At 41.4% G+C, this 22,875-nt stretch overlaps 1 protein-coding gene across 8 annotated transcripts in view; it reads left to right on the top strand.

The window, feature by feature from the left end:
• The window catches only part of FBXO34 (F-box protein 34), a 75,620-nt gene that overhangs the window by 20,778 nt on the left and 31,967 nt on the right, over positions 1-22,875 (top strand). The window contains exon 1 of one of the 8 annotated variants that reach the window (XM_070249692.1): positions 7,180-7,527. The exons of 6 other annotated variants lie outside the window; for them this stretch is intronic. The gene's annotated coding sequence lies outside the window, so the exon portion shown is untranslated. Of the gene's footprint in view, positions 1-7,179; positions 7,528-11,173; positions 11,319-22,875 lie in introns of those variants that run through there. One more of the 8 variants, XM_070249694.1, reaches the window with a different exon arrangement.

Raw genomic sequence — 22,875 nt, forward strand, 5'->3', positions numbered from 1 at the left:
GCCACGGGGCCAGCCCGAAAGTTTCTTTATTAATGGATGTCTAGGACAGGACTAGCAAGAGGAAAGAGTCTTTTTCTTCAAGTATGCCTCCGTTATAGTGGACACTGTAAGACTTTCCTCACCACATCTGCTGACTGTGTAAAATTCAGTTGGCTTAAATGAGAGCAAAACTCTGTAATGGTCCCTCCCCGTCCCCCAAACGTGCCCCTTATTTGAACTAGGGGCGTTTAGTTTGGATTGTGTATCTTTTTTATCCTCCTCTCCCACGTAGTGGAAGAAGTCCTTGGAATATATTATTGTCACTGTTATTATTATTATTTACTTTTTAAAATGGAAGCACACACAAAATTCGAGTGAGCCCATATATATTTATCAACTGGTTTCAACATTTTGCCATACCTGTTCTTGTCTCCATTTAAAAGAAAATTTTAAAGCAAATTTTAGACAGCATGTCATTAGCTCTGAATATGTCAATATGTGTCTTTTAAAAGACATTTTTCCCCATAACCACAACGCCATTATCCCACCTAACAAAATTCATAGATTGATTTTTCAAGTTAGTAGTATCATTTTTAAATGACTTGTTTTTCTTCACTTACATAAAAGTATTTGTATTTTGCAAATGCTTGACTTTATCCTGTTATGGAAAACTTCAAAAATGTAAAAGTAGATGAAATCGTGTAATAAACCCAACCCCCATGCACCTATCTCCCAGTTTCAACAATTATCAACTCATGCCCAATTTTGTTTCATCTATTCTCCCACTTCTTTCTCCTGGATTATTTTCATGCAAATCTCAGGTGACATTTCCTTTGTTGTCTAGTGTATCTTTAAAAATTAAGGACTCTTTAAAAAGTATGTATATATATATGTGTATATATAAAATACCTCCCCAATTCTTTAGTATCATCAAATACCCAGTGTTCAAATTTTCAGTTGTCTCAAACATCATAGTTTGAATCAGGATCCATATAATGCAGTTGGTTGGCAATGACCTTCAAATCGCTTTTAATCTAGGGGTTCCCCCTCACTCCCCCTTTTTCTCTCTCCTTTGTTACTATTAAAGAAACTGGGTTTTTTGTCCTTCAGAGTTTCTCAGGGTCTGGATTTTAATGTTATATCCCTGTGGCTTAGTTTAACATGTTCTTATATGTTCTGTATTTGTTAATCTGTCATATCACCATTGAGCATACTAAATATTCTTAGAATTCTTAAGATACAAAGGTTATTTTGTAAATTTTAGAATTTGATTTAAATACTTTATAAGCATATGATGCCAGTCACCACTTAAGGTGTGGGCTTTTCTTTTTGGTGAAGCAGAATTTGTAAGGTGAGATGATCACTGACTACAAGTTGTAAGCCGGATCCCTTGCTACTGCAGTGGAATACTCTCACATAATGAGCAACATGAAAAGCGGCCCTGTTAAGGGAAACACTAAAAAGAATCTTCTGTATTAACATTGTGCAGTATCTGGTACAGTTAGCTTTATTTTCTTAACTATGAAGATAGTGGAGTTCCACAGTTTTCTCATCTGTGAAATGAGGGCAGTATTTATATCAGTGTCCTCGGTGAGTTTTGAGTGAGAAAGTACCTAGCACAATACCAAGTATGGAAGACACCCTTGAACGTTGGTTGCCTTTACTATAAGCATGGCCATAATTAATTGTGAGACTCTTCCATCTTTGGTAGAAAGTTTTAGGTACAAGGTGCGTGGCCAGGGAAGCCATACCCAGTCTAAAGGGCTAGGCTGTGTCAAGAACAGGTCTGTTAGAGTGAACCAGGGTGTACAATCTGCACCATTTGGTCAGGATGGGTTACAGAATAGGTGGTTAGAACAGGTGAGTCATACCACATGTGCCCACAGTCCCCTATTTCTTGTTGTCGTCTCTCCCTCCCTGTCCCCCACTCATCCGCCTCCAGTCGCCCTCGGGCAGATGGTAGAGTTCAGAAGATAGGCATTAGATCAGTTGTAGAACTGTGATTGGGTTACTAGGAAGACAGAGCAGAGGGAGCTGTGGAGAGCTGGGGACCAAGCGAGCAGACTGGCCAACAGATGCAGATGTAGCTCCAGCAGCCAGGAAGGGGAAGCTGGAGGCAAAGTCACATGCAGGGAATCTGATGAGAACAGAAGTAAAGGAGCAATTTCTGGCTCCTCAAATGACAGCTTCTTTCAGGAGGCCTCAAAACAATTTGCTGGTAAGAGTATTCCAACTGAGCCTCAAGGTCTGAACAGCAGGGCATCAAATGGAGATGACTTGTGGAACTTATTTCTGCTATCAGCTAGAATCAGACATTTGGATCTGGGATAATGACCATCTATGGGTTTGCTTCCGCTTGGTTGTGTGGGAAGTTTGCATAATATTAGGCTAGTTAATAGGTTAGACATTCAGATGCCCTCGCTCGCATCACCTGATTCTGTGATGCTTGTTTTGGGGAGAGTATAGGGATAGAGGAGTCTTCTCGAGGAACTCCATTTATAAAGCAGTTTTCTCACAGCTGCCAGTGGATCTGAAGACTCTGGCTAGAATGGGCTTCATAATTAGAACGTAATGCTAAGTGGTTACTTATTAGATATGGGAAACAAATTGTATGGTGTTTCATAGGTTGAGAGGAGAATTGATGAAGCCTAAGAACTTGTTTTTCCTTCTTTGGGAAGGTTCTTTCTAGCGTTTGGGCAAATACGTTAAAGTCTAAGGGACTTGCCTGGGATTTGATCTAGATCCTTTTCCTTTTTCTGGTGAATAATGGAAGCAGTAAAAAGGCTAAGAGTTGTCAGAGCTTGGGATGAGATTCTGAGGCAAGTAAATCTTGCCACCAGTGTTTGCTCCTAATGTTCCTTAATTTAAGCAAAAAAAGTTTCATGCTCCTGTTCTGGAATGAACTCTGAAAACAACTATGTTGAGTGTATTGGAGCAGAGTGGGGTTTAAGAAATAGTCAGGGACATTGTGCATTCATGGCCTGGAGCGGAAGGTGTGCACAGTGGCCTGGGTTATTCTGATACAGTAGAATATCAGTCTTTTGGATGTGACAGAGGAGAACACAGAAACAAAACAGTTCTCAGTTCCTCAAATTTCATCAATTTGTTTGGAGATCCAGTTGTGATAGTAAATATATTTATAAGTGAATTGAACTAGCAGGTTTTTGCTTGGTTGCTGTTGCAGCTCTTACAGTTCCTTCCCTGCTGGGAATCCAGGTGGACTCTGGAGAAAGGTTCTTGGTATGTCACCTGGCTTGGCGATCTGCTGAAAAACACTTGAGGTGTATTTCATATACCGCCATCAACTTGCAACCCTTACTGTACAGGGTCTGATGCTGTGTTGGTGTTAAATAAACTTTCTCGTTTTGCATGTAGGTTTTGAAGTTTAAAAGCATGCTCTCAGTCCTTTGTCAAAGCTCTATGAAGTTGAACAGTGTTGGTGGAATGACTTCCCTACCGTTGGAGAGGTTCAGGCTGTGTGACCTGTTAGGGGATAGGTTATAAAAGGACTCAAATATCGTATTGGAAAAACGTAACCTTTGAATTACATACACATTTTATTCACTCATAAAATGTAAAAATTAAAGATTTCCCCAAATCTAGAAAAGAAAACTGTAAAAAAGCTTTTAAATTTCTTCTTTCCTTACTCCTCACCCACATTATTAGGCTTTCATAGCCCTAATCAATATCTATGTTTCCCTCCTGTTTGGAAATACAGTTGCTTCATACTTACCAGAGAGTTCTTTTAAAAAGGGGAGTACAAACTTTCTCTGTTTCCCACCATCCAGATACCTCTATGACTGTACCATAAACACAAATAAAGCTTATTTCCACTGATTCCGTTTCACATAACAACTTAAGTCCCTCTCCACTTACCAGGCGGCCAGTTTTGTTGAAAAGGATGGTGTTTTAGTGTGTTTATAGACTAGTGGTGTTTCCGTGTACACGTTATTTTTGAAATATATAACTTCTAATTCATTTGTAACAGAAATATACTGCCAGTTTGTTCAGCTAAAGCAAACAAACAAAAACCAGTTAAAAACAACCCTCACCTTTCATTCCAAATGCAATTTTTGGTAGCTTTTATTCTTTTGTTTTCTGACATATTCCAGGCTGTTTGTGAGCTATCCTATTGTGCTAAAGTTAAAAGAAACTGGCCATCTTGGGTAAAAGTGACAGAATTTTATAGCCTTAAATGAACTTACAGGCTCAACCATTTGCCCGTCTCTTCTCATCTTTTCAAGAAAAAGTAGATTTGCTACCATCACTAGGCAAGGAGCACAAACAAGGCATTCTACTTTGGAAGATAGTGGCTGTTTTAAATCTTCGTCATTCTCTTTTGAAAATACTCAAAATACAAAAAGGAGAGATGCCAGGGTGCTTTGATATCACTGAGTTGAATGTCTCATTTGCAAAACACTTTTAAGTGCCATCGTATTGTGTAATGGGTTTCTCCTATTAGCTTGTTTGAGTATATTTTTTGTCTTTTTGGCTCACCAGTGTCTCTGAATAGTTCTGTCAACAATAGACCACTCAGGGGCTGGCCCACTTGCGCAGCGGTTAAGTGTGCACGTTCTGCTTCGGTGGCCCAGGGTTCGCCGGTTCGCATCCTGGGTGTGGACATGGCACCGCTTGGCACGCCATGCTGTGGTTGGCGTTCCACGTATAAAGTGGAGGAAGATGGGCACGGATGTTAGCTCAGGGCCAATCTTCCTCAAAAACAAACAAACAGTAGACCACTCAGTGATTTGTGTTGTCTCTGATCCACCGACCACATTTCAAATAGAAATCCATGATTACACTGATGTGTCTGTTTAACAAGTTTTACTTTTAGCTCTATAGATCAACTGTAAGGATCTATATCAAAGGATATTTGGAAAAAGTGGGAAGATGCATTTGAACCTAAGTTTTATAAGTTTACCTTAGAGGGACTTAGGAACAATGTTTTTTGTTTTCATTTGTTTTTTTGTTGTTGTTAATGAAATAGCCTAAAGAAGTGTTGATTCTGATCAGAAATGTCAGAAAAGACCTCAGAAGAACTGAAAGTTGAAGTGTGTATAAAGATAGCTCCCATTTCTTGAGTGCTTACAGCATTTTTGCTTAACACTTTACATGCGTGTGTTAAGGACAATTATTACACCTATGAATGAGGTGTTACTCTTTTTTTTAAGCTCCCCAGGAGCTAATATGGTACTAAGGTTGAGAATAATTGCTTTGGGAAGATTCACAGATTTCTGGCTTGGGTCTCTGGATGGATGGTTGTGCTTTTTGAAGAGAAAATATGGGAAGAAAGAGGTTTAGTGTGTAAACGTCTGTTTGGGTTGGCGGTTGGAAATAGGACCTGAGGCCCAGTGGCAAAGTTGGTCCTACAGATGAGGTGTGGGAGAATTATTGGCAGCTGGATGGTACTCAAAGTAACGGGATTCGGTGAAACTGCCATGAGAGCTTGCATGATGAAGAGAAGACCCAGAATCCTGGGGAAGCTTGAAGTGTTTTGAGTGAGTGGAGAGGAAATAAGGTGACGGAGATCTGAGCGTTCAAAGGGAAGCAGCAGCAGCAAGGGAGTGAGTGGCATTTCAGAAGCCACGGGAGAAGATAGGTCACAGGGCACAGCTGTGCCTGGCATGTTAGGCGCTCAGTAAACACATGTTGCCAGTAGAATTTAGTGAGTTTCAGTGAGTCACAGGTTTCCACTAGATTATCAGGAGGTTGCTGGTGACCTTGGTAAAAATAATTTAATTGGGGTTGTATTTCTCCTGTCTTACTCCGGGCTCCTCTTGGTCTCTTTTGTAAGTTCCTATCCTCTACTTTAACTGTTAGAGTTCTGTAGGGCTTCCTCTGGGCCTCTGGTTCTCCAGGTGTGGTTCCCCAGACCGGCAACAACCACATCACTGGGAACTTGTTAGAGGTGAACATCCTCAGGTCCCAGACCTAGCGAATCATAAACTCCGGGCATGGGGCCTGGCCGGCTGTGTGTTAGCACGCCCTCCAGGCGCTGGTGATGCCTGCTGGAATTTGAGAACCAGTGCTTTAAGGCCTTTTCTCTGTCCACGCCTTCTCCTTAGGTGTTTAGTCTGTTATCATGGCTTGAGTTTACCATGCTAGGTGCCCAGACTTCCAAATTTACCTCTTTGGTCCAGTTCTTCTCAGGACCAATCTACAGATCCAACTGCCTGTTATTCATTTTCACTTTGATGTCTTATAGTTCCTCCAGGTCAACTTGTCCAAATTTTTGGACTCAAAATTTTTCTCCCAGCCCTCTTTTCCCGGCCTCAGTAAAAGGCGCTGTCATTCATGTAGATGTTCACACTAGAAACCTAAGCTTGATGCACTTTTTTACACAAATGAAAGATTAGCCCTGAGTTAATATCTGCTGCCAATCCTCCTCTTTTAGCTGAGGAAGACTGGCCCTGAGCTAACATCCGTGCCCATCTTCTTCCACTTTGTATGTGGGACGCCTGCCACAGCATGGCTTGCCAAGAGGTGCCATGTCCACACCCTGGATCTGAACCCTCGAACCCCGGGCCACCGAAGCAGAACATGCGCATTTAACTGCCATGCCACCAGCTGGCCCACAAATAGAAGTTCTAAGCACATTCCACTATACTGGTTCAGGATATCTATATTTATATGTCTACAGATGTAGACATATACATACGACTGAAATAGTGACAATTTAAAAATTATAATGAGTAAATGCTCCCCCTAGTTAAGGGTGAGATGGGAGGTGTTTTTCAGGAAGTCTTAATGCTCAGAACTGCTGAGTGATCAACCTGCAATGATAAGTGTGATTCCAGAGTTTAAAGGTTAAGTGTAAGTATTGTAAACATGGCTTCTAAACCCAAGTTAAGTACTTCGTCTGGGACTCAACTGAAGAAACTTGTGTGTAAATGCATAATGTGTCTGGTTACTGTGAGGGATTGAATATACACAACTCTGTCTGTGGTCATCGATAGGCAATTTCCAGGAAAGGGTGGGTGGTGAAGTGTCAGAGTGTGGGACTTGGGGGCCAGAATGCTTTGTCTCAGGTCATCATAGCATCACTGTGACCTTGAGCAAGTCACTTTCCTTCATTATGCCTCAGTTTCCTCAGTTTCCCATTGTGGGAGGTTGTTTTTTTCACTTTATTTTATTTTATTTTATTTTTTTGAGGAAGATTAGCCCTGAGCTAACTATTGCCAATCCTCCTCTTTTTCGCAGAGGAAGACTGGCCCTGAGCTAACATCCATGCCCATCTTCCTCTACTTTATACGTGGGGCGCCTACCACAGCATGGCATGCCAAGTGGCACCATGTCCACACCCAGGATCCAAACTGGCGAACTCCGGGCCGCTGAAGCAGAACGTGCGCACTTAACCACTGTGCCACCAGGCCAGCCCCTCACTTTCTTGATAGTTAAAATTTGTTTTTATTTTTGTGGAGTCTCTTTTTTCTTTTGTTCCTTGCACTTTTGGTGTCATATGTAACAAATTATTGCCTAGTCGAGGGTCATGAAGATTTATGCCTATGTTTCTTCTAACAGTTTTATAGTTTAGCTCTTACATGTTAGGTAAGTATTTTTGTGTCTTCGCAGTTAGAATTTCGGTACTATGGGAGGGCTGGGATACTGTTTGTCTTACTCATTATTTGTCCTTGGTCCTCGGCTAGGAAAATTCCAAGTGTTCAATAATGATTGTTAGTGATTTTGGAATTACAGACTTTAAGGAGCTATTATCAAAATGAATTAAAACGCCTAACTTGAAACACTTTTTCTAGTTTTTTTAAAGCTAGGCGTTGAAATAATATATTTTGCTAGTGTTGCCAGGAGATGAAGCAATACTGCAGATTAGGTTTAGGAGACTTTAAATGAGTGTGTTTGTTATGAATGCCTCCCTTGGTTCTCAAACCTTGTCTGTGTAGCTTTACAAAATTGAGTTGTGTAGCTGAGAGTTTAATGCCTTTACTTTTAGACTTGGAGAGTTTTGTTTGTTTTTACTCTGTTATTCATCGCCATTTCTTAAAGAGTAAACCAATGAGCAAGCCCCATGTTTCTAAACTTCCGCGTTTCCTTGTGATAAACAAAAATTTCATGCCACTTTCTGGGACTCTGATGCCCCCGCAGCAGTGCTGAAAGACAGAGCCTCTTCTCTGCTTATGTCCAGCAGCAAAGAGGGCTTGGTGGGCTCTCCTGCCATAGGTCGTGTCCCCTCCCGTAATGCTAGGTTTGGAGTCGGGGTGCCCTCTGAAATGAGGGCTTCGATGTCTGTTCGATTTAGCAGCCGTGACCTTTCAAGAATAATGTAGACTTATTATCATGAAACTGCACACTTAATCTCCTGAGGAGGGAGAATTGGCACTTTGATAGTGAGTGATTTCGTACCCGACGAGGAGTCAGTTTTTTGTTTTTGTTTTTTAGTGGATTCACGTTGTACAGCAATTTGAATATGAGAAGTGTCATAAACTAGTGCATTAACCAAATTAGGTACATTGCTAGACTAACTTCGTACAGAGTCCTAGAGGAAAATTTTTAGGATTAGGCTAAATCATGGAGGGAAATACCACCTCATCTAACTTTGTTTTTTTAATATGGTTTTAAGAAGGCCTCAGGAATGGATCTTTATAGAGAAAGTCTATGTATTAAAACAAATTTAGGATTTTACATCAGAAAACGAATCAAGCAGTCTGATACCTTGTAAGGATACGCAAGGGAAAGACTAGTATTTAGATTTATTGGTTAAGTTACAGTGACATGTCTGCTGCTAAAGTGACGAAATTGTTTAATGTGAGTTAGTATATGTCAGTTCTAATGACCTTGGCTCTAAGTTTATGCTTGTGGCTTTAGCTTTTACTATGGTAACCTCATTCTATCATTAAAAATTTAAAAAATCCGCCGGCTTTGAGTGCTGGGCATTTTACGTTGGGAATAGCAAATTATCTCTAATACTTGAAACACCAGCCCCTATCTCATTAACACCATCAGTGTCATTCTCATCCATGAAAATACCTTTCAGAATATATAAATTTGGGTACTAATTAAACATAATCTTAAGTCATTTTTTGGGAGGTGGAATCTTTCAGTTAATTCTTCTGTATTTCACTCTCCCCATACGTACTCACAGCTTTATTTTATTGTGAACTTGAATAATTTTGTTTTCGTATGATTTTTCTTTGATTCATAGCAGTCAGTTAATTGCAAAACAAAGGCAAGAAAACAAAATACCTAAACTGCAGCTTCTGCAGAAGTCAAGAGAACAGCAGAGTTCCTGCACTTCAGAGCAGTGCGGGCCGGGGTTTGACTGAATGACTGACTGGTCTTCTGTCTTCAGTTCAGCTTGTTTTTTTTCAAGATTTTATTTTTCCTTTTTCTCCTCAAAGCCCCCCGGTACATAGTTGCATGTTTTAGTTGCTGGGCCTTCTAGTTGTGGCAGGTGGGACACCGCCTCAGCATGGCTTGATGAGTGGTGCCATGTCCGTGCCCAAGATTCGAACCAGCGAAACCCTGGGCTGCCGAAGTGGAGCGCGTGCATTTAACCACTCGGCTGTGGGGCTGGCCCCTCGGTTCAGCTTTAAGTAAGTTCCAAGTACGTAAAAAACAGAGTGAATTTTCCCATTTATATTTACTCATTTTGTTTAAAAAATAATTTATCACTTATAATAATATATAATTTAGAAAAGCTTTGCAGCATTGCACGTTTTTCTTTATTATGCATGACCTATCCCCCTCTGCCCGTGAAAAGGCTTACATAGTCCATCTTTAGAGGTGAAGAAGGAAATAGAAGCCAGTGTACAGCCCTTTGCTTTGTGCATTTGTTTGGGAGTGCCATTTTGAGACGTGAGATGTACCCGTTTTACTTTTTTGCAGTGCTTTGGGCAAGTGCTAAACTTCTTGTCTCATTCTCACCTAATTTGCTGGATAAATTTAAAAGTATCGCCTCAGTCTTAATGATGATAAATGATTTTGCCTGAAGTCACTGTCAATTGCAAATAATTTAGGTGGCCAACCCATTTTTATTGTAATTATCTTTCAAGGTTTGGAGCTCTGTGGGAGACAGGTTGGTTTTTCAAAATATTTCTTTAAAAAGATTTTATTAAAAATAGGGGTTTTAGGGGCTGGCCCCGTGGCTGAGTGGTTAAGTCTGTGCGCTCTGCTGCAGGCGGCCCAGTGTTTCGTTGGTTCGAATCCTGGGCACGGACATGGCACTGCTCATCAAACCACGCTGAGGCAGCGTCCCACATGCTACAACTAGAAGGACCCACAACGAAGAATATACAACTATGTACCGGGGGGCTTTGGGGAGAAAAAGGAAAAAATAAAATCTTTAAGAAAAAAAAAAGAGAAGGATGAAAGGGATTAATGGAGCAAATGTGACAAAATCTTAAAAAAAAAAAATAGGGGTTTTACCTACTTTGTTTTTGTGCTTTTTGTTGGAAGTTATCGTAAGCGGTTCATATTCTTAGAGCGAACTTGGGCAGCAGATGCCGAACCTACTGGGGAGCTGCCCAATACGAGCTTAAACCTCTTGGGGTGCTTTTAAAAGCAGCCTGAGCAGACACTCCCCTTTCAACGCCTCTTTCAGTTTAGTTTGAGCAATAGATTTCTCTCAAATAGCAATTGAGTAACCTAAAATATGATTTCTAATCAAAGCATTAGAATTGCATCTGAAAAAAAGTTTCAAAAATATGAGCCTTAAAAGTAAGCTATTAAAATTGTTTTATGGAAATTTTCACTGAATCTGTTAAATAGTGCGATTTCTCCGAAGACCTGAATTTTATTCCCCATTTTTTTCTCCGTCTCACTGCTAGGTACTGTGTATATAAGGCTGTCTTGATGTGATTATAAAGTCATATCATCATTAAAGTTATTTTTCATCCCTTTCCTTTTTTTGCCTTGAAGCCAGTTAACAAAGCATTAGCTAATGTAATTAATTTAGACTGAAGACATTGAATAAAATATCGACATGCCGCAATGACAGATAAAGTGCCGCATTTTAAACCTGTGTGGTCTAGTAGTAGAGTAGCTCAGTGTTCTATCAAGTAAACTTGACGTGCCAGCTGGAAGGCCTACGTAAATATGTGTGCACGGGTATGATCCACGGCCCTCCTCTTTTCCCAGTCAGCTATTTAAAAAACACTTTACCCTGTGCTTGAAAGTAAGCCATGAAGTTGTTACGTGATCACCAAACTTCCAAAAACAATTGCTTAATGTTTTGGACTTCATTATGATTAGGAAAACAGAGTCAGGAAAACCTTGTGGGGAGTAGCTTGTTTCCTGAGGATCAGCAGTAGAAGACGCACAACAGACCACGCGTGAGGCTCTGTGTTGCTGCGTGTTGCCTTCATTCAATTCCACTTCTAGTAAAGGTCTGTGAAACACTGGGTTTTCTCTAGAGTTGCAGTGCCTATATTTAAAGGTTTCTGCTATAGTTGTTTCTACATGGCATCCTTTTGAAAATTATATGATGTCAGATCTAGTATGCAGTGCATGTATTTTAGGTTTATAGATTATACAAGGAAATAATAAGCATCTTTGTGCTTAAAAACAGGCCATACCTAGGTCTTAGTAAATGGAACCTTCCTTGACTAGTGCTTTTCAAATAGTAAGAATTTGTATTGTGTGAAGGAGGAAGAGAATTTAGCATCTGCACGAGGATCATTTTTTCCTATACCCTGTTGGCTACTGCCAGGATTGTTTAAGATGGTATCCACCCATTTCATTTGGCTGCAGTCCTTGCGCTCATGAAAGTAACACTGATGATTCCGAATTGCTATGTGTATGTGCTTTGGCACAGCATGAAGGTGTCCTTAATAACATTGCCATTGTCTTTAAAACAGCTTGCAGTTATGACTACAAATAAATGGGTGTGACAGGAGGGCGTGGCAGATAATGATTCTGTTTTCCAGCCCTCGTGTTTAACAAACCTGCTTTGTACTGCGAGCCTTTTACGTTCCCTGGACCTGCTACTTATTTTGTGCATGTTGTTCCTAGTCAACCACAATGTTTGCATATTTGTCACGATAACTTTGACATGTCTTCAGTTGACTACTTTGAATTCTTTTCGTGGAGGCAAGCGAAACAAAATGTTTGGGAAGAAGTTGAGTGGTCTTGCCTCTTGGCATTTTTTTCACTTGTATGTTTGAATACTTACACACTTAGATTATTTTTTGGGACTCTTGTCCTCCAATGTTTGTTTACCTTTGTCTGGTTTAGAAATTTGGGGATGGCCTTTGGTTTTAATCCCTTTCCTTTTTAAGTGCAAGTCATACTATCTTTACTGTGTAATTTCTTTTTAAATAAGGAGTGTTTATGGAAAAGAATTGCTGGCTGTTTGAATGGTTCTGTTTTAGATTGGTGAGCACTTCTGTACTGACCCCGAAGGAAGGATATTATTTGTGCCATATTCTATTCTATTTTATTTATTTATTCATTTATTTGGGGGGAGGGTTAGGTTTTTTTTTGAGGAAGATTAGCCCTGAGCTCACATCTGCTGCAAATCCTCCTCTTTTTGCTGAGGGAGACTGGCCCTTAGCTAACATCCATGCCCATCTTCCTCTACTTTATATGTGGGACGCCTGCCACAGCATGGCTTGCCAAGCGGTGCCATGTCTGCACCCAGGATCTGAACTGGCGAACCCTGGGCTGCCGAAGCGGAACGTGCAGACTTAACCGCTGCACCACTGGGCTGGCCCCTTAAAAATATTTTTGATAAGTGTATTTTCATGTAATTGGTTTTCTTTGTGTGTGTGTATTTTTGCTTTAAAAAATATTCTGAGGGGCTGGCCCTGTGGCCGAGTGGTTAAGTTCTCACGCTCCGCTTCGGTGGCCCAGGGTTTCACTGGTTTGGATCCTGGGCGCGGATGTGGCACCGCTCATCAGGCCATGCTGGGGCGTGTCCCACATAGCAAAGCCAGAAGGACCTGCAACTAGAATATACAACTATGTACTTGGAGGGGCACTGGGGAGAAGAAGAAAAAAAAGAAGATTGACAACAGATGTTAGCTCAGGTGCCAATCTTTAAGAAAAGTAAGGGAAAAAAATATTCTGAGAACGGATGTATACTTTTCATTCTGCCAAAGGAATTTATGACACAGAAAGGTTAAATACCCCTGAGCTGCATGTTCTCCTACAAAATGACCCAGGTTGATTCTGGTTGACATGAAAGGACTTTCCTGGACATTGCTTTTTGGGTGAGCTGTGTGTGGATGGGGGAGTCATCTCTGTATTGCTGTCTTCAGGTTTCCAGAATGACTATGTGACTTTCTGCTCACACTGAGAAAGCTAGATAGAAGCAAAATGGTGATGACAGAAATAAATTTATGATCCTCTCTATTGTGGGTATCCTTTTTGCAAGAATTAAGTTTCTAAGTGGTTGTTCCATTTGAGGGATGTAGGAAGGACCTCTCGTTTGAGGTTATCTGCTGATGCTTTTCCAAGCAGGAGGCCTAGCTTGCCAAGAACAAAAGTTACCCAACACATGTCCTGCATAAAATATTTCTGAAACAGAAGATCAGTTGGAAGGCTTTATTACCTTAAAAACTTAGGGCACTTGCTGCTTAGTTTGTGTGTGTGTGTGTTTTGGTGGTTTTTTTGCCTTTTTTTTTTTTTTGCTTACTTGGCTCTTAGTAGTTGATTTATTAATTGGTTATGAGAAGGAAATAGTAAATTCTTCATATTAGTAAGAATTAGGAATACACACAAAACTCAATAGTTTAATTGAAGCACAAAGACTGCTGGAGTTCTGTTCTGCGGTGAGTCTGTCATTCCATTTGTAATGCATTTATCTTGAGATTGGGTTGGGTGGGATTTGCATTCCTGAAGTTACGATGAGTTTCCAGATCCTTATCAGTCAGTATTAGGAGGGACTGTTTTTAATAGTGATAATGAGGTAACCGTTGCCAGGAGGAGACTTAGTCATTGGCAGAATTGTCAGAACCCTGAAATAGTTTGGGAAAACTCAGGATGGAAAAAGCAGGCTGTTTCAAAAACAAAACAAAACAAAACAAAAAAACTCCAGCTGCTTTTTTGGGGAGGGTGAGATGGGCATGGCTGGAGGTGGCGGGATACCAGGTGAACTTCCCTGACGTCTGCACCCTGTGTAGAAGCCGGAAGAGATTAGTGTTATTTTCCTAAAGCACTCCAGTGTGAACATAAAGTTCTGAGTGTTGGTTAAGATTAAGTTGGCTAACAGCCACTAATCTGGAAGTGTGTTCTCTGTGTACATTGGCAAACTTTAATTTGATTGGAGAAAAAAAAGAAATTCTTTGGGTAGCAGCTTATTTTTGTTGCCAGTTTGAGAAGAACTTAAGTAGTATTTTATGCCAAGGGGACATTTACTGGGGGCAGGATGTGTGTGTGGGAGGAGCATTCCTGCTCCTCCGTGACCATTACCATGCCACGTTACCGTGCCGGGGTTTACTGATCAATAATGAAGACAAGATAACCTTTGCCATGATTAGACAGAAAGAGATGAGAAATGGAGACCACACCTTCAGGGATGTCTATCGCACCTCAATTTTAAGTGCAAAACAAATCTTTTTTAGATCAGGGTTTCTTCATTGGCTACCTGCCTGCCAGCCAATATAACAAGCTGTAACCTTGTTTAGTTTTCCTTAAATCCAGAAATGATCCTATACCAAATCCAAACAAGTCAAATCACTCTTAAGGGAATAAGTAAAAACACGTGTAGCTGCCTTGGCTGGCCTACAGCTGTCTGCAGACTGGCTCCGTTCTCTGTGCTAAGCAGATTCCTTCTGAACATCCTAAGATGGCCATCACTGTCATCAGCGCTCAATCTGGGGTGAACAGAGGATGTGACAGCATTTACTTATCTGAACTGTGTTTTGTAAACTGTGACCATAATAACTTTTCTAGGTAGGTGAGAGTCAACCTGACAGCTATATAAAGACAATAAAAACAAATACTATCCAATTGTGTTAAAATAGTATATTGCATATTGCAATTTATATATACTGAGAGCTTTTAATTTAGTGTCAGGAATAATAAAGGTATGAAAGAAATTGAATTTATTGCCCCCTTAAAGGCACATTCTAGAGTTTGTTGTGTTTATTATTTGAATTTCTCACAGGGCTAAATGAAAGTCTCTTTACAGTGTTTGAAAGAATGTCGGCTTGCGGAGGGAAACCCAGCGTGAGCTGTGGAGTCCTTTGGTGTAAACTGCCAAGGTCACTCCTGGAGGGGTACTCTTCCTGAGCTGGGCCAGATTGGGGATGATATGACGTAGCAGCATCCCTAAAAGATAGTTAGAGATACAGATGATTTTGAATATCCGACAATAGTAAGATGATTATTAAGTTTTTATTATACACGTAATACATTTTTGTTGTAGAAAAATTGGAAATACAACAAATGAAAGGAGAGCAATTTCTTGCTGAGAAGACTCGTAATCCAGATTCAGTAGCCCTTGAAGAAGTGTCTTGAAAAGCAGCACTTCTCCCACGTCTCTCTCCCTGGAGGCAGACTCTTTTATTCTGACAGTGTCTTCTTTTTGCATTTACCTCTGTGTTCTTGCGGGGGAGGAAAAATTTGTTTTCTTACTACCTTCCTAGGTTCTCCAGCTGGGGCCCTGTAAATTGGACTGACAAAAGACACAGTAACAAGAGAAAAGCATACAAATTTATTTAACGTAAATGTTATGTGACACGGGAGTCTCCCTAAGGAAAGGACCTGAAGAGTGGTTAAGACTGAGCATTTTTATACTAGATTTGATGAAGAGTAGAAAGTCATGGAAAAGGTGACAGGAGAAAGGAGTATGAGCTACGGGGAGTGAACTGGGGACAGCAAGGCCACTTCCTTGGCTCTGTCTCGGCGCCCCTCTGTCTGCAGAGATAAGGATGCTCCTTTCCTCCTGTCACATGAGGCTCTGGGACCTGCTTCGGAGGAGAAGGGGCGTCAGAGAGTCCTTCTGCACCTGCCCCTTCAAAGGATTCTTCAGCTTAAAATAGTCAGTCTGCCAAGGTGCCATCTTTTGCGGGAGCAAGCTCTGAACCCTCTCCTTCTTAACAACATTCTTGTACTCTGATTTCTTGATTTCTCGGCTTCAGGCATTACCTCTTGATTTCCTGTTACAGCAGACGAGGGTGTAGTTCTTTTTCCACATCCCCGGGTACCCTTTTTGTTCTCACAGCCCAGTATAGGTGTTTATAGACGTGGATAACTTTGCTTAGATCAGTATTCACTGTTTACACAGTTAAGACTGAACATGTTTGGGGCCGGCCCAGTGGCGCAGCAGTTAAGTTCGCATGTTCCGCTTCGGTGGCCCGGGGTTCGCCGGTTCGGATCACGGGTGCGGACATGGCACCACTGGGCACGCCATGCTGTGGCAGGTATCCCACATATAAAGTAGAGGAAGATGGGCATGGACGTTAGCTAAGGGCCAGTCTTCCTCAGCAAAAAGAGGAGGATTGGCAGCAGATGTTAGCTCAGGGCTGATCTTCCTCAATAAATAAATAAATAAATAAATAATAAATAAAAATTTTTAAAAAAAGACTGAACATGCTATTCACAGGTAAGCCATGTAGTAATCTGTGAACACTTCTACTTTTCTGTACAACTTTTGGTTTTCCCTGAGATTTATATTTTTCATTGTTTACTTTTATATTAACTTCTCCCTAATATAGTCCAAATTGCAACTTGTCCAAATTTCCTTTGAGGAAATTCTGATAGTTCAGGTATTCTGTTAGCCTCCCCTAGTCCTGAAGATGCGCTCCCATCTGGACTGGCACCCACTGTTTTTATGCACAGCTCTTATGCTGGGACTTCCCTTCCCCAGCATCTTGGGGATACTCTTTGCTTCTTTATGTTGGATTTCTCGTTTTCCAGATCCCATTCCTTCCTGTTTCTTGGTTTGCACTCTTACTTTGGCAGAACGTATTCTCCAGTAGCTGCCTGAGAAAGGTTCATGGGAGTTAAACTTTGAGACCTTGAAAGGCTGAGAATGTCTCCTTCTGTCCTTACTCTTAATTGATTGATTGGCTGGCGTAGAGTTCTAGTTTGAAAATTCTCCTTTGAAATTTTAAAGGCAGGGCTTCATTGTTTTTTAGTTTCCTCCATTGCTCTTGAAGCCCAAGGCCCTTCGGATCCTGATTATTTGTGTGATAGTTCTTTTCTTCGTTTCTCAGTGTCTGAAATTGCACGGTCATGTGCCGCACTGTGTTTGGCTCTATCCTTTGTGCTGACACTTGATGAACACTTGCAGTCTGGGAACTATTTTGTTGACGACTGTCTCCTCTTGTTTTTGCCCCCTTAGCTTTATCTTGAACTCTTCTTATTCAGATATTGGACTTCCTGGATTGATCTTCCTGTGGTTCTTATGCTATTCTATTGAGTTTTTCATTTCAGTTAATTACATTTATAATTGCTGAGAAAGCATGTTCGAGCTTACTCTCACTTTCTGACTCTCGTTTTAGTCTTTTTTTTTTAAGCATACTGCTCTTGTTTAATGTTTGTAATATTTTCTCTTATGTTTCTGAAAATATTAATGGTGTCTTTTCCCCCCGAGTTTTCTTTTGCCCGCATAGTCTCTATCAGGACTAACTGCATCATTTGCAGAGTGGAAATGTGGGCCCCCTTGTTCAAGGTTTATTAAAGAATTCCAAGACAGCAGAGCATCAAACCTAACATGGACCTCTTCTAAGTCAGGGTGCTGTGCGACCGCCCAGGCCACACACCTGTGAAGTGGACCCTAGTTTCTCTTTCTTCCAACTTGTTGTTTCCCTCTCTGTCTTTCATCCTGGAGATATCCAACAGTTCTTGCCTGTTTGTTAATATTTAACAGTGGGATCCTGCAAAGCTCATTGGAAGCTCCGAATATAAAGTAGGACTTTGCAGCTGTGAGCTTCATTGTCGGCTGGTCTGGCTGGGCAAATTCAGTTTGAGAATTTGTCAGTATCTTTATAGTTTTGCTCCTAGACTAATCGCTGGTCAGATTCCGCAGAGAAGTCTCTTCTAATCTTGCCCTGGAAGTGAAGGCCTGACAGTCAGCCTTTGGGGAAAGGTATTGATAGAGGGGGCTGGGGTCAGTGGCTTGTACTGGCACGTCGGAGTCAGTTGTTAAATTTTCAGGTACTTTGTGAGCCAGTTGCTAAATACAACAATTATTAAAGATTATACAGACTTATAATTAAATTTTGTGTTAAAAATCAATTATGGGCTGGCCCCATGGCCGAGTGGTTAAGTTTGTGTGCTCTGCTTCAGTGGCACGGGGTTCACGGGTTTGGATCCTGGGCGCAGACCTACACATCACTCATCAAGCCATGCTGTGGAAGCATCACACATAGAAGAAATAGAATGACCTACAACTATATACTGGGGCTTTAGGGAGAAAAAAAGAAAGAGGAAGATTGGCAACAGATGTTAGCTCAGGGCCAATCTTCCTCACCAAAAAAGCATACCTTTAAAAAAAAAAAAAAAGAAAAGCAAGCTAGCAAAAACAAGAAAATTTAGAATACCTACTGTCCAAAAAAAAAAAGAGAAATCAAATTACCAAATACTAAAAACTCACCACTTCCTAATTATTTTATTACATTTTGATATTAGAGATGCTTTTGAAATTATTTACATCTACCTATATGGTAGATATACTATGTAATACTAGCATACTGTGCATCTCTTCTGAACTCTGTGTTGTGACATTGATACTGAACCTCTTAATCTCAAGTTCATATGCCTGATGCACTGGAAGCCAAACACAGAGACATCAGTGCTCAGACACGGAGAAAGATTTATTCAAATTGGCCAAAATGCAAGGCGGGAGCCTGGGTTCGCTTAAATCCACCTCCCCCAAAGCAAGGGGGTTTCTGGAGCTAAGGCGCTTGGCAGGAGGAGCTTCGGGGAAACGAGGGGTCACTCCTGATAAGCCCCTGAGCACTCTGACTTCTGGGCTTCAAGGGCTGCTGAGAGCCAGCCAGCCAGTGATGGCAGCCTCCCCAAAGGCGTACTCTTTCTTCTGTAAAACAAGCTCACAAATCCTCGGGACCCCTGAGTCACCCCTCAAGTTGCACAGGAAAAACAGCAAGTTGGTATAATGTCCACAGTACCCCTCAGGTACCCTGCTTCAACATCATTGGGGAGCTTGAAGCAGCTAAGAGTATCTACGCCACAAGAATCGGCAAATATTACAAATAACTACCCTTGTCCCTCCCCGCCCCAGGTAGTTGTTAATCATTTATTTACCAACGCACTGTGGACCGGGACGTAGGACATATGTTAACTTAAACTGCCTCCACCTCGCCCATTGATCCCCTGCTCCATGTAGCCCTCTGCTTGAACCCTCCTTGCATTACCTCCAGCCTTGGCAAGGGCGAGGGAAGGGCATTTGTTTGCCTGTCTGAAGACCGAGAGAGGGGATCTGGGAATTGCGTTTCAGGAAGGTTTCCTGTTAATCCTTCCCGTTTTATCCCTGCTGAGCCTTTTGGGGGAGTGTTCCCTGCTGCTTACCTTAGGACTCAGTTTTCTTGGGTCTTTGACTACTTTACCTCTTATCCATTATTTTCCAGCTTTCAAAAATGCGTGGCTGTACTCTCCAGTTTTCTTTGTCCCTGTGAGTTTACATCTTGAAGAAATGCCTTGGTGTTTGGGGAAGGGCCGCAAATAGCTGTGCGTTTGGCCCACCCTCCTTACCCGGAAGTCTGGGATATCGCTCCTGAAAGAGTATAACCTCAGCCGTTTGAAGAGGGCCTAAACAGGCTTAGCCAATCCCTGTTGGTTTGCAAGTCACATTTAAATGCAGTTAGGAGAAAGTTCTGTTGATTCTAGAATATCTGCATTTCCATAAAGAAAGAAATGACCTTCTATGAGTAGGTTTGGACCAGATGACCTGTTAGTTTTTATGTGGATGTGTGGGGACGTAAGGAAAGACATAAAACCGTTTCAGGTCGTAGTTTGGTCTTGAGGAGAAGTGGAACTCTTCTCGATTCTGCAGCAATTCCAGTTGCCCCTCAGCGGCTGGTCAGGTGGCCTGGTCGCCTCGCCCACTCTGAAGCAGGCATTTGTTGCCCCCTCATCTAGTGAGTCTCCCAATCTTGGGATTTTACCTCCACTCTTACCCCCTTCTGCTCAAACTCATTGCTCCCCTCTCCTCATTAGATTGGATGTGATTGGGTTGGTTGGGCTCTCATTAGCCTTAATTCTGTACCGTGTTGATGGTTACCTTTTGGTTAAGGCCAGAGTAGAAAGGTCATAGGATACAAGGGTGGCAACTCAAGGAGAAGAGATTGCCTGTGATCTCTAAGAAGGGGGACTTGGACCTCAAACTGTTCCTCTATTGAGGAATGCATATATTTATGAAAAAGAGTTTTGTGGCTCAAGACAGTGACAGTGGTGGCTAAAAGGATTAAATATCTGACAGGATATATAAAAGGAATAAATAATTACTTGACACTGGACATGTGAAATAGGTTAGATGTCCTGGTGACCCTTCTTGTTCAAAGTTGTGAAGATGGTAATTCTTTTTTTTTTTTTTTTGAGGAAGATTAGCCCTGAGCTAACTACTGCCAATCCTCCTCTTTTTGCTGAGGAAGCCTGGCGCTGAGCTAACATCCGTGCCCATCTTCCTCCACTTTATATGTGGGATGCCTGCCATGGCATGGCGTGCCAAGCGGTGCCATGTTTGTACCCGGGATCCGAACCCGCGAACTCCAGGCCGCTGAGAAGCAGAATATGCACACTTAACTGCTGTACCACTGGGCCGGCCCCGGTAATTATTTCTAAAGATCCAGTGTACAGCAGTATCCAATTGCTAAATTAAATTAAACATTTCTACAAAAAGGGCTTCTGGCAACTACTGCTTATTGCTCCTCTTTCTGATCTCTCCTTTGCTCACCATCTTTTGTGTTTTAATTAGAGAGGTTTTCCCTCACTTCAGTTTATAGGATGAGATCCAGGTCAGACTCTGTGCATGTGCTAATTGCTGTTTTTTTGTTTGTTTTTATTTTTTAAATCCTTTGTGATTTCTGGGAAGAAATGCTTGTCTTCAGATGGGAGGACGGGATTAGGCCAGGTTTTTCCATATGATTATATGTTCATGTCCAAAATTCTGTAAAGAGTCTAAAAAGATTGTTTGCTGAGTTTCAACTTTGTTCATATAAAAGGTCTTTCATGAGTAAAACTGTTAAATCACGTTGAGACACGCAGAGTCATGCGCTGTATCTCGATGTTTTGGTCAAGTGACGGACCGCTTATGGGATGGTGGTCCCATAAGATTAGTACTGTACATACAGCCTAGGTGTGCAGTGGGCTGTACCATCTAGATTTGTGTAAGGACACTCTGTGATGTTGGCACAAGGACAAAATCGTCTAATGACAGATTTCTCAGAACATATCTGCATTGCTAATCGATGCATGACTGTATTTAACAAATTACCTTATGTGAAAACAATGAAATACTATGATGTCTAGGTCCTGTGACTGTCATGTTTGCCATAATGTCTTCCTCGGAACCTGCCTGCATTTGCCTTGGCATTGCGCACAGCGTGCATTTGAAATAGGATATCTATAAATGCGGACCTTGTCGGCATGGTTTGGGGAGAATTATGGTAGCATTACGATAGGCTTAAGAAAAGCTCATTCTGGCCGTTGACTTTGTCCAGGTGATGGTGATTGCCTGCTTGCCCAGCAACCTCAGAGATGCTCCTAAAAGGCAGATGGTAAAGCAGTTAGCCCTAAGGTAGTGGCATAACCAGGAGCTGCTGTCACACCCCTCGCATTTTTGAAATGCCCTAAGCTAAGTGGTAGGGTGAATTTTTTCCAAACTTATTAGCAGGTTCTTTTTTCTGCCTCCTTTCACTTAGGAGACACTTTAAAAAGAATGAGTTTTAAGGTGAGAAAGTTGAAAAATTTTTATGTAGTCATGGTCTTTATTAAAACTGGCTTGACTGTTGAAATAGCAGATGGCTGTGATAAAATGGGAGCATGTCAACTGTAAGAAGAAACCTGTGCGGATTAAATCATAATTAAAAATACCTCTAATATCATTCACCAAAATGTTTTCCTTTGGATTGACTATGAATACTGTGTCCTCTTTTTATTCATCTTTTGACAAAACCAAAGAATAAAAAAAAATAGACACAGCGAAAATGACCCATGGTGGCTTTGAAATTTCTGTGTTCAGAGATTTTTAGGACATGGACTTTCCAAAGTCAAAGAATCTTGAAAATAAGACAGATACTTGTAGGAGCAAGGCTGATACGGGCTTTTTAAAAGCATTTTCTGTTCAGCGAGTTGTCAAAAAATGGATTACACTCATTAGGAATGACCAGTCCTCCTGTAACACACGGCATTTCAGAAGGATAGTGTCCACTGATGCCTTAACATGGCAAGGGCTTTACCTGCACCTCCTTCCCCCACTTCAAAAGAAAAAAGAACGGGTGTCTTCCCTCGCCCTGTGTCCCTTGCACTGTCGCCCAAACTAGGTGTACACGGCCTTTTCCTGAGACCCTGTGCACCGTCTCCAACTGGTCCCAGTGGTGAGCTCAGTGCCGCGTGTCCACGGGTGTTCAGCAGTTGTTCCGTGGTGGAGAATTGAGTCCCTGCCTGTTTCCAGCCTGGTGCCTCTCATGGCCTCTCGGGAAAGCTGCTCCAGGGATCTGTCAAAGAGACGAAGCCAGCCATGCCGCTGCCCTTCTGAAAATGCTTCGGTGGCTGTCAGCTACTTAAAGTTTAGCCTCTCAGACTTTTTTCCTTCTAAAATTGTTTTTGATATTATAAAATTAACATACTATGATCAGAAATTCAAACAACATTAAACATAGATGTAAAAATATATGTAATACGTGTATGTAAATACATTTATATATGTATGTAAAAAATATATGTAAAAAATATGTCCCTAACTCTCCTCAAAATATCCAGTTTGCTGGACCTTATATAATATCTTTCTACAGATTTGCAAACTACATATAGCTT

Source organism: Equus caballus, chromosome 24 (assembly GCF_041296265.1).
Source record: "Equus caballus isolate H_3958 breed thoroughbred chromosome 24, TB-T2T, whole genome shotgun sequence".
NCBI classification, from domain to species: domain Eukaryota; kingdom Metazoa; phylum Chordata; class Mammalia; order Perissodactyla; family Equidae; genus Equus; species Equus caballus.